Here is a 12660-nt window from a genome sequence, read left to right on the forward strand (position 1 = left end):
TGAGTTGCACTAGAGTGTGAGGTAAGGGGTTCAATTTGTGAGATTGTTCTAATTTTTTTATAGAAGTTAGTGTGTCATTTAGCCGCTGTGTTCTGAGCTTCCTGGTAGCAGCACTCTGTTTTATCATAATACCACGTATGTAGGCCTTGTGTGAATTCCACATAGTGAAGGGGTCTTGTGCTGATGGAGCATTCAGTTCAAAAAATTCTTGTAAGGCTTGTTGTATCTGATGCTTGTGTTCTGGGTGAGCCATCAGCACAGCATTGTTGCGCCATCTGTTTGCTCTCGTCCCTGGTCTCCCCCTCCCAACCGTGATAGATATAGGCAGTCAGACCACGTAATGTTACCTATCTCCGACTCGTGCACATTCTGTAAAAGAAACTTATCTGTTAGAAAAAAGTCAATATGAATATAAGTTTTGTGGGCATGGGAAAAAAAGTAAAATCTTTTTCTGTGGCGTGTTAACACCGCCCCACGTCAAACAGCAAGGAGGAGTCTAGAAAATCTGCCAGAGTGTTCCTATAAGAGCGATTTGGGAAGTATGTTGAAGTGTCCATTTTGCGATCCATTATGGCATTGAAGTCCCCACATAGTATAACATGGCCTTGACAGAGGGGATGGAGCTTTTTCCAAATTTTCAAAAATTCCAAAGAAGTGATTGGTCTAACATTGGGTAGGTAGACGTTAATGATAGTGTAGAGGACATCATTTATCTGACACACCAGAGCTATGTAGCGACCCTGCGGATCTGACTCATGTGAGATCATGGTGAAAGTCTTTGATTGCTATGAGAACTCCTCTTTTCTTAGATGAAGCGTTGGCAAGGTATACATGAGGAAACTTTTTGTGCTTGAATATAGGAGGCTTTTGTGAGGTGAAATGCGTTTCTTGCAGACAAAAAATGTCACGATTGAGCCCTTGCGCCTCTTTTCATGTCATATGTCATTTAGTAGGGCTATTCAGGCCTTTAACATTCAATGAGGAAATTTTGAACTGCATCTTGATGGGGATTAGCAGTGGAAGCTGTAGGTAGGAAACTGGAGCTAGGTTATTTCAAAAGTGTGGTAAGCAGCATGACAGTGTATAAATAATCAGATATGAGGGTCTAATCCTGGAACTTGCGTGGAAAACAGGTCTCGGAAGGGGGGTGGAATTAAGTACTTGGGTTCTTAGCTGACAGTCAGGGAAGTCAGTGAAAAAGGGATAGAACGGGGTATTCCCTTCGAGCTGAGAAATCAAAATTGGGGAGCAAGAAAAAAAAAAGTATGATTCCAGCCAGAATCTGAGAGGATTATATCCTGCAAGTTTCAGGGGTGTAACTGCAACTTAACCACTTGCATGTACATTTACGTCAGCAAAATGGCACGGCTGGGCAAATGGGCGTACAGGTATGTCCCTTTGAATTTGCCGCCGTGTGGTTGTATGCGCTGTGCCGGCAACGCGCTCACAACCCTGCTGCGAGCTTCGTGAGTAGGATTGCGGATCCCGCGATCGTCTCACAGAGCTGAAGAACGGGGCGATGCTAATGTAAACAAGCATCTCCCCATTCTGCCTAGTGACACTGTCACTGATCATAGCTCCCTCTGATCAGGAGCTATGATCAGTGATGTGTCACGCGTAGCCACGCCCCCTAACAGTTAGAATCACTCCCTAGGACACACTTAACCCCTTCCTAGCCAGCTAGTAGTTAACCCCTTCACTGCCAGTGTAATTTTGAAAGTAATTAGTGCAATTTTATAGCACTGAACGCTGTAAAAATGGCAATGGTCCCAAAAATGTGTCAAAAGTGTCCGATGTAAAATAAAAACCGCAGAGGTGATCAAATACCACAAAAAGAAAGCTCTATTTGTGGGAAAAAAGAACGTCAATTTTGTTTGGGAGCCACGTCGCACGACCGCGCAATTGTCAGTTATATCGATGCAGTGCCGAATAGCAAAATGTGCTCTGGTCTTTGGCCAGCCAAATGATCCGGGGCTTAAGTGGTTAAGGAAAAAAAACTGAGTATCCAACTTGTGCACTTTATAAGCTCACCAGAGCTATAGTTGTTTAGTAGTGTAGTGGTTCATACAGGCCTATGTTTGGTAGAAGGGGCATTTCGGTCTGGGGGAACCTGATGCGGAGACGCGGGTCCCTCTGCATTGGAGGCTTCTGGATCTGGGATTTGCCAATCTCGCAGTAATCGAATGCCTTAATCAAGAGAAGTGATATAAAATCGATCGTCTTTAGTAACGAGGAGTTTTGCTGGGTATCCCCATTGGTAGGTGATATGGTGGTTCCTTAGGAATTTTGTTATGGTGGCCAGCTGTCTGCGTTTCTGCGTAGTGAAGGTCAATAAACAGCGAGAGTCACTGTAGATGTTCTGGAAGTTGGTCAACGTGTCTGAATGTTGCCATTGATTTTTCCTTGGTGTGGAAAAAATAGATGCGGGTGATGGTGTCTCTAGGCAGATGAGCGGGGATGTGTTTCGGTTTAGGCAGTCTGTGTATTCAGTCTATTAGAAGTTCTTCTAGGGGGAGGTCTGGTAGTGCATTTTTCATCACATCCATAAAAAAGACCATTAAGTCAGGGTGTTTAACTGATTCAGGGATTCTGCATATCTTAACATTATTGCGCCTGGAGAGGTCCTCCAGGTCTGCGATTTTTTATTTCATCCAGGTGATGTCATCATCCTGAGCGTTATAGGCGTCTATCATATCAAGTGGACGCAAATTCACCCATTTTGTGTTCAACATGTGTCACTCTATCACCAATTTCTGTAACTTCTGATTTAAATTGCTGAGCTAGTGACAGGATGCCTGCATGGAATGTGCTTCTTATGGGGACTAACATGTCTTTCAATGTGGTGTCAAGCACCGGTTGGTTTGCAGTAGGAAACTCAGAAATAGAGTCCTGCAGCTCCCTGGTGTCATCAAGGGAGCCTGCCATGTCACTCACCTCCAGAGCTGGATCAGATGTATCCTGGGGCTTGTGTTTAGCTATAACCGGGCTGGAGGTTAAAGAGGAGGATTGAGAGGCTCTTCCGTTCTCCTGCTGTGGACTGTTGAAGCCTGGGGAGAAGTGTTGCATGCGTCTCTCTGCTGTGCTGGAGAAGCCACGTTTGTTGTGCTGGGAGCCACCAGCACCATCTTGACTAGAGAGGCAGTGGGGCTGAGTGTAATAGTCCGTCATCCTCCTTGTCAGATTCAGATCTTTCCTTTTGCGGGTCATGAAGAGAGGGGATGCCGACCTGCTAGGTGTAAAAACCACCGTGATTCTAGGCACTGAACAGCCGTTGTGAGCTCTGGTGAGCTGGCTGTGTGCAGAGCAGTCTTTTCAGGCAGCCATCTCCCTTGCTCGCTGGCCACACCCCCCATTTCCTGCATTTTGCATGCAGCCATGGAGTCAAAGGCCTCTTCAAGAGTGGGGGTGGTTCTGAGGGCAGCATTAGTCTCCCGAATCAGCCCAAGCGCTACCTCCTCCATGTTACTCCCCTTCCTGGGCCTTTTGGTCAGAAGGCAGAGGGGAGGGACCTGGGATTCGGTCAGGCTAGTGGGCCGAGCCACCTCCTGGCTGCCACTTACACCCCGCCACCTCCTGGCTGCCACTTTCCCATGCCACCTCCTGGCTGCCACTTTCCCACGCCACCTCCTGGCTGCCACTTTCCCACGCCACCTCCTGGCTGCCACATTCCACAGCCTCCTCCTGGCTGCCACATGCCACGCCCTCCTCCTGGCTGAGGCTTTCCTGTGTATGAAAAATGGACATAGCTTTAGTTTTTTATTCATCAATCACACACAATTTTGAGCTCATGTCTGTTGCCAATTGAATGTTATCAAATAGAAAACACTATCATTCTGACCCCAGCATTTTTCATTTTTGTCCCAAATATTTTTGGCCACTACTGTCTATTGATATGTAAAACACTATTAAATTAGCAATTAGTGATCAATAATAACATCTAGTTAACATCATTAATTTTACGACAAGAAATATGTAGAACAATGCTATACCTGACTCAAGCTGGGCTCCTCCACTTCTTCCTGGCTGGAAGGCCCAGGTTGGACGTTGGAAGCTTCAGCTGGGGTGGAAGGAAGCGTGGAAGGAAGAGTGGAAGGAAGGGTTGAGAGTGATTGCCTGACTTCAGTCTGGTCTGACAGAAAATGCAGTCTGTCATAGTACCACAGCCTGGGGACATAAATGGTATCTGCTGCAGCACCTGATCTCATGGTATCCTGGTCCTTATTGCGCTCCCTATTATAAGTGCTCCTCAGCCCATCAATTTTTGCCTTCAAATAGGGGATGGTTGCCGTGGGGATCTGCGGCTTCACCAACTCCAGCAGTTTCTCCAGTGCTGCCTGCCTCTTTTGTTTATGATTATAATGCTGATGTTTCACTTGCCACAGACAGGGCGGCTCCCTGTACTTGTCTATGAATAGGGGGAGGAAGTTGTGATCATTGAAGCCATCCATTTTCTCTGCAAGACACAACACAAAACAAACCCTAATGTCAGGCTAAACTCTCCTAATCTTATCCCAATATAAGCCTCAATCTACAAGCAGTACAGGCCACTGATGCACCAAGTTAAACTTGTACCTTCGTTAGAACTATCGTCGCTTCCACGACTCCTTCCTCTGCTCACAGATCATACATACGATGCACACATGTTACGCTTTATATCCACTTCAGCCCCGGAAGGATTTACCCCCTTCCTGACCAGAGCACAATTTGGCACTGCGTCGCTTTAACTGCTAATTGCGCGGTCATGCAATGCTGTACCCAAACAAAATTTGCGTCCTTTTGTTCCCACAAATAGAGCTTTCTTTTGATGCTATTTGATCACCTCTGAGGTTTTTATTTTTTGCGCTATAAACGGAAAAAGACCGAAAATTTTGAAAAAAAACGATATTTTCTACTTTTTGTTATAAAAAAATACAATAAACTCAATTTTATTCATACATTTAGTCCAAAATGTATTCAGCCACATGTCTTTGTTTAAAAAAATGTCAATAAGCGTATATTTATTGGTTTGCGCAGAAGTTATACCGTCTACAAACTAGGGTACATTTTCTGGAATTTACACAGCTTTTAGTTTATGACTGCCTATCTCATTTCTTGAGGTACTAAAATGGCAGGGCAGTACAACCCCCCCCCCATGACCCCATTTTGGAAAGTAGACACCCCAAGGAAATTGCTGAGAGGCATGTTGAGCCCATTGAATATTAATTTATTTGTCCCAAGTGATTGAATAATGACAAAAAAAAAAAATTACAAAAAATTGTCACTAAATGATATATTGCTCACACAGGCCATGGGCATATGTGGAATTGCACCCCAAAATACATTTAGCTGCTTCTCCTGAGTATGGGGATACCATATGTGTGGGACTTTTTGGGAGCCTAGCCGCGTACGGGGTCCCGAAAACCAAGCACCGCCTTCAGGATTTCTAAGGGCGCAAATTTTTGATTTCACTCCTCACTACCTATCACAGTTTCCAAGGCCATAAAATGCCAAGATGGCACAACCCCCCCAAATGACCCCATTTTGGAAAGTGAACACCCCAAGCTATTTGCTGAGAGGCATGATGAGTATTTTGCAGCTCTCATTTGTTTTTGAAAATGAAGAAAGAAAAGAAAAATGTATTTTTTTTTCTTTTTTCAATTTTCAAAACTTTGTGATAAAAAGTGAGGTCTGCAAAATACTCACCATACCTCTCAGCAAATAGCTTGGGATGTCTACTTTCCAAAATGGGGTCATTTTGGGGGGTTTGTGCCATCTAGGCATTCCATGGCCTCCAGAACTGTGATAGGCAGTGAGGAGTGAAATCAAAAATTTACACCCTTAGAAACCCTGAAGGCGGTGCTTGGTTTTTGGGGTCCCGTATGCAGCTAGGCTCCCAAAAAGTCTCACACATGTGGTATCCCCGTACTCAGGAGAAGCAACAGAATGTATTTTGGGGTGTAATTTCACATATTCCCATGGCATGTTTGAGCAATATATCATTTAGTGACAACTTTGTGCAGAAAAAAAAAAATTGTCTTTTTCCTGCAACTTGTGTCATAATATAAAATTTTCCATGGACTCGACATGCCTCTCAGCAAATAGCTTGGGGTGTCTACTTTCCAAAATGGGGTCATTTGGGGGGGGTTTGAACTGTCCTGGCATTTTATGCACAACATTTAGAAGCTTATGTCACACATCACCCACTCTTCTAACCACTTGAAGACAAAGCCCTTTCTGACACTAATTGTTTACATGAAAAAAAATTTTTTTTGCAAGAAAATTACTTTGAACCCCCAAACATTATATATTTTTTTAAAGCAAAGGCCCTACACATTAAAATGGTGGGTGTTTCATTTTTTTTTCACACAGTATTTGCGCAGTGATTTTTCAAATGCATTTTTTGGGGAAAAAACACACTTTTTTAATTTTAATGCATTAAAAAACACTATATTGCCCAAATGTTTGATGAAATAAAAAAAGATGATCTTAGGTCGAGTACATGGACACCAAACATGACATACTTTAAAATTGCGCACAAACGTGCAGTGGCGACAAACTACATACATTTTTAAAAGCCTTTAAAAGCATTTACAGGTTACCACTTTAGATTTACAGAGGAGGTCTACTGCTAAAATTACTGCCCTTGATCTGACCTTCGCGGTAATACCTCACATGCATGGTGCAATTGCTGTTTACATTTGACGCCAGACCGATGCTTGCGTTCGCCTTTGCGCGAGAGCAGGGGGGGACAGGGGTGCTTTTTTTTTTTTTTTTTTTTTTTTATTTGCTTTTTTATCTTATTTTTAAACTGTTCCTTTCATTTTTTTAAATCATTTTTATTATTATGTCAGGGAATGTAAATATCCCCTGTGATAGCAATAGGTAGTGACAGATAATCTTTTTGGGAAAAAATGGGGTCTATTAGACCCTAGATCTCTCCTCTGCCCTCAAAGCATCTGACCACACCAACATCGGTGTGATAAAATGCTGTCCCAATTTCCCAATGGCGCTGTTTACATCCGGTGAAATCTAAGTCATGAAATGCTCGTAGCTTCCGGTTTCTTAGGCCATAGAGATGATTGGAGCCATTCTGGTCTCTGATCATGGTCAGCTGGCGGAATCACTGGCTGCATTCTCAGGTTCCCTGTTGGGACAGGAGAGCCAGAGAAAAACATGGAAGACGGTGGGAGGGGGGGACATTCCCTCCCACTGCTTGTAAAAGCAGTCTAGAGGCTAATTAGCTGCTAGGATTGCTTTTACATGAAAGCTGACCGCTGGCTGAAAAGAATGATACCAAGATGATACCTAAACCTGCAGGCATCATTCTGGTATAACCACTCAAAGTCCAGCAACATACCAGTATGTTGCTGGTCCTTGTTGGGCATATATTGTAATCTTTTTTTTTCATGCAGCCTGTGGGCTGAACAAAAAAAAGAGATTGATCTGTGGGTATGCCCACCATTAGAATACCTCCCTTCATCCACCCACTTCTAATGATGGGCATACATGCACCATTTATATATGCCGAAGCATGGGGGCATCCGCCCCAAAAGTTAGGAGCAAATTGCTCCTCCGCCCCTGCTGCCCCCATGCTTTGGCATATATCACCTCCGCTGGAGTCACGGCTTTATATATCATGGCAGCAAACGCCTTTGCTGTCAAGATAAAGAAATCCGCGCTGCAGCTGAATGGCGTACCTGAAAACAAAAAAAGGTTAACAATAAAACACAGTAAACAGTAAAGTATAAAAAATTGCATACCTGAAAAGCAAACATGATAAAACATAATAACAATAAAACATTGCAGAATAGAATACAGTAAAAAAGAGCAGATCAATAGAGAGAGAATTGAGAGAGAGAGAACAATAAAATGACAACTATTTTTGTTTTATTTATTTTATTTTTTTTTGTGTTTTTTTTTTTACACTTTTTTTGTAACTGTAACTTTTATAACTGTAACCGGTTCCAGGTTCGGGTCTCGTTGGGTAGGGGTACTCGGGAGGACATAAAGAAAAATGCCTCTCATGCAGCCGACTACATTTGGTTGGAGATGTGAATGGGGGAAGTACGGTGCTGCAGAAGTGGTGAGTTCCCAATTAGGATTGGCGAATGCAGCAGGAAGGGCATTATGGGCATGACGGGCCTATGTTTGTCTTCTTGGTGGCAGCGGGACACTACTTGTGCTTGCCACCTCACCAGCTTGAACTGCACTTATGGGACTCGCCACGTCACCAAGTGTTACTGCAGTGCTGGTTTGACTATGACTGGGGTTTACTAGGCCGCTGGTGCTTGCCAGTTCACCAAAACGCTACAAAAAAAACTGTTAGTGATAGTAGGGATAAGGCCTGACTCTATGAACGCTGCAGTTATGCGTTTAGTGTTTTGTAAGTGACAGTGATCGATCGATACTGCACTTGGGTGGGCTGGGATGGTCTGGGCAGAGGGGCAAAACGCAGGTGCTAGCAGGTATCTGGGCTAATCCTGCTAACACTGCGTTTTTGGGAACCCTAAACTGCTGGGGACGCTAGTATAGATCTGATCGGATCAGATATTGATCCGTTCAGATACTATACCACTAAGGGAGGTGTATGGTGCGTGCTTGGGTGTTAACACTACTGGCACTAACCTGATGCTGCCCAGGGCGACGCAGACCCTATCTGGCCCTAAAACCTAAGTTATATCACCGCTGGGCGATCAGGGGGCTAAACCTTTATTAGGTAATATACGGCGGGTGCCCTGACACTATAAAAAATAAACTAACTAACCAGCATCCCCCGTAACACTTATACGGTGATCACTGGTGAAAGGGTTAACTAGGGGGCAATCAAGGGGTTAAAACCTTTATTGGTAGTATATAGGGGTCCCTGACGCTATAAAACGCTGACGGCGAACCTATATATTTACCTCCCTAACTAGCGTCACCAGTGACACAAATACAGCGATCAGAAAAACGATTGCTTAGTGACACTGGTGACAGGGGGTGATCAAGGGGTTAAAACTTTATTGGGGGGGTTAGGGGGTACCCTAGACCTAAAGGGGGCTAACCTTAACTGCCCTACCACACTAACTGTCACAAATTGACACCAATGCAATAATCAGGAAAAAAAAAAACGCTTTGTGTCACTGTGACGGGGGGTGATTGGGGAGTGATCAGGAGGGGATCGGGGGGTGATGGGGGGTGTAAAGTGTGCCTGGTGTGTTTTAATCTGTGTGTGTGTTGTGCACTCACATCGATGTTTTCTCTCCTCGGCGCTGGAACGGAAAATACCGAGTCGAGGAGCGATGATATCACTTAGTCTGCTGCTGTTTAATATACAGCAGCAGAGGAAGAATCTCATTCGTGGGAGCGATCGCGAGGGGGTGGCCACAAATGAGTGGTCTCCCCCTCAGCCTGTATCGCTCCCCTTACGAAGCTGACCACCTCGAGCACCCGTGGGAGGCAGATCATGTACCAAGTACGTGATTTTGCCTGCGCGTGCCATTCTGCCGCAGTATATCTGTATATCAGTATATCAAGTGGATATACACTGCACATGCGTGAAACTCCGCCCGCCCCTGACATTCTTTCTAGTCTATTCCCAGCCCCTTGTCTTTCGGAGCAGTGGGAGAGCACATGGCGGAGAAAGAGCAAGTGCATACAGACAGCAGCAGCAACGAAAGCCCAGAGCCACGAATGTCTCGATCCCGGAAGAGATTTAAGGCCTCAAATATGTCCTTTATAGAGATGGTGGACATGGTGGACATCTTGAAGAGAGCCGACTATGATGGGAAGCATGGACCTTACCCAAACCCAAATGTGAGAAAGGCCAAGATCATGACTAAAGTTGTGAAAAGTCTGCACAGGAATTTTTGGGTATGGCGATCCAAGGATCAATTGAGGAAATGATGCTCAGACCTCAAATTGAGGGAACAGGATCAGTACAGAAAGATCAAGAGAGTTCTTCAAAAAAGTAAGTAGTTGTCGTGTGTTATTATTATTATATTTGTGCTGCTCCATGTGCTTTTCTTTACTGTTGTACAGTTTAAAATGGCTTCGGGTTCGTGGGGCACAATAATCATTTGTAGTAAATATTGTTTGTTCAACCACTCCTACAATGTTTTTTGGCAGATGCAGGTTAACTACATTTGTTCATGCCTATTTGTCTTAAAAGAAGTTTGTTGTCTACATAGGTTTGTAACTATAATGAAATGCAAACTTCATTCAGTGTAAGGAGAGGACACTCAGCAGCTGTTTACACATCTGGACGCAGGAGTACTAGTGTGGGATACCAGAACACCCTTTTTAGGGTGTCCCACACAGGTGCTCCAGTGGATACTAGGAGTGTCTCCATGTGTGAAAATTGTACAAAAAAGGTAAGTATTCCAGCTTTATAAAGGGAAAAAAATAATGTCTTCAGCTTGGAACTCTGCCAAAAAAGACAATTGTACACTTCCAAGCAATGTTTCATATTACTATTTCTCGCATCAAATATCTGTGTGCTAAGTAAACCTTTTTTAATCACATAGGGGAGAAAAGACTCGGTACATCTGAGGACACCAGGGACCCCCCACCTCCTAAAGAAAAGGAAATCCCCACACCACAACCAGAAGATGTGGAGGAAAGAGAGGTTTATGAAGTGGGCGAAATAGTGACCACAAGAGGTGAGTGTCTGAGACCACAGCTTCAGGTAATAGATGTATGCCTACATATTTATAATACATGGTGTGTTTTTTTTATTTTAGGTGATGTGAATGTTGTGGAAGAAGAATCTCATTTCATAAGTGCAAGTGCACACGTCCTCATCGGGGAGATCATGGTGTGCTCGTCGTAATTGTTATTTACAGAAGATCAAGGAAGACATCAATGATGTGGAAAAAAGACTCAAAAACATCATTGATATTTTAGGCAGAATCTAAAGCACCCCAAAATTCTTCTAGTTTGTTTGTATTTTTATTTTTTTCACACATTTTAATTATTTTTTAAAAAGCCAAATTTTGAAGATGCACAAAGTGTGTCAACATGTACTATCTGTCATCACGGGATATCAAGCTATGTGTTTTGGGGGTGCAACCCCTTCCTCGCAACTAAAGTAGATGAGAAGAAGGTGTTGCACCCCCAAAACACGTCCATTGATACCCCATGATGGGAGCTAGCACATGTTGACAGACATGGGATCAGGAGGGAAATCCCCATTTTGACTCTCAATTTGTGTGCATCTTCAAAATTTGGCTTTCACAGGGGTGACATCACCCCATCTGATGAAGGCAATATCAACACAGTTTGGACATACTAATGTCTGATATTGCCTTCAATTTGTCAAAGCTGAACTTTGTAAGTTCCTGAGCAGGGATGGGCTTTATGTTCGACTCGAACATTGGCTGTTCGCCAGTTTGCCGAACAGCGAACAATTTGGGGTGTTCGCAGCAAATTTGAAAGACACAGACCACCCTTTAAAAGTCTACTGGAGAAATCAAAAGTGATAGTTTTAAAGGCTTATATGCATGGTATTGCCATAAAATGTATTTGGGCACCTGGGTCCTGCCCCAGGGGACATGTATCAATGCAAAAAAAGTTTTAAAAAGGCCATTTTCTCGGGAGCAGTGATTTTAATAAAGCTTAAAGTGAAACAATAAAAGTGAAATATTCCTTTAAATTTCGTACGTGGGGGGTGTCTATAGTATGCCTGTAAAGTGGCACTTTTTTCCCGTGTTTAGAATAGTCTGACAGCAAAATGACATTTCTAAAGGGAAAAAAAAGTCATGAAGTAATAGCGGTGTTGGCTATAGTGAATTGTCTATGGGAGAAATAAAAAGTGCTAATTTTAAGGGTTAATATGCAAGTTATGGTCATAAAAAGTGTTTGAGGACCTGGGTCCTGCCCCAGGGGACATGTATCAATGCAAAAAAAAGGTTTAAAAACGACCATTTTTTTGGGAGCAAAATGACATTTCTAAAGGGAAAAAAAGTCAGGAAGTAATAGCGGTGTTGGCTATAGTGAATTGTCTATGGGAGAAATCAAAAGTGCTAATTTTAAGGGTTGATATGCAAGTTATTGTCATAAAAAGTGTTTGGGGATCTGGGTCCTGCCCCAGGGGACATGTATCAATGCAAAAAATAGTTTTAAAAATGGCTGTTTTTTCAGGAGCAGTGATTTTTATAATGCTTAACCACTTGAGGTCCGGGCCATAGCATAATGACTGCTACAGCGCGGACCTCAATCTCCGGGAGGACGTCATATGACGTCCTCCCCTTTCCTCGTTCCCCGTGCGCGCTCACGTGCGCGCATCGGGGAAATTCTGTGCTGGTCGTGTCCCTTGGACACAGCCAGTCACAGATCGCGGTAAACGGCCAATCACAGCGGCCGTTTACAGCGCGATCGCCGGTTCCAATGAGAGATGATCTCAAATGTAAACATATGAGATCATCTCTCATTGCCGTCTCTCTCTCCTCACACAGAGACCGCGTGTGAGGAGAGAGAGGATACTGCAGCGATCTGTGCCTTGTGTGAGTTCTATCACAGTTTTACTTGCTGTAAAAGTGCCCAAACAGTGCCCAAACAGTGCTCAAACAGAATCTGTGCCAGTCAGTGACCACCTGTGCCAATCGGTGACCACCTGTGCCAATCAGTGCCCACCTGTGCCAATCTGTGCTCACCTGTGCCCACCTGTGCCAATCTGTGCTCACCTGTGCCCACCTGTGCCCA

The sequence above is a fragment of the Aquarana catesbeiana genome, linkage group LG08, assembly GCF_042186555.1.
Source record: "Aquarana catesbeiana isolate 2022-GZ linkage group LG08, ASM4218655v1, whole genome shotgun sequence".
In the NCBI taxonomy this organism is placed as follows: Eukaryota; Metazoa; Chordata; class Amphibia; order Anura; family Ranidae; genus Aquarana; species Aquarana catesbeiana.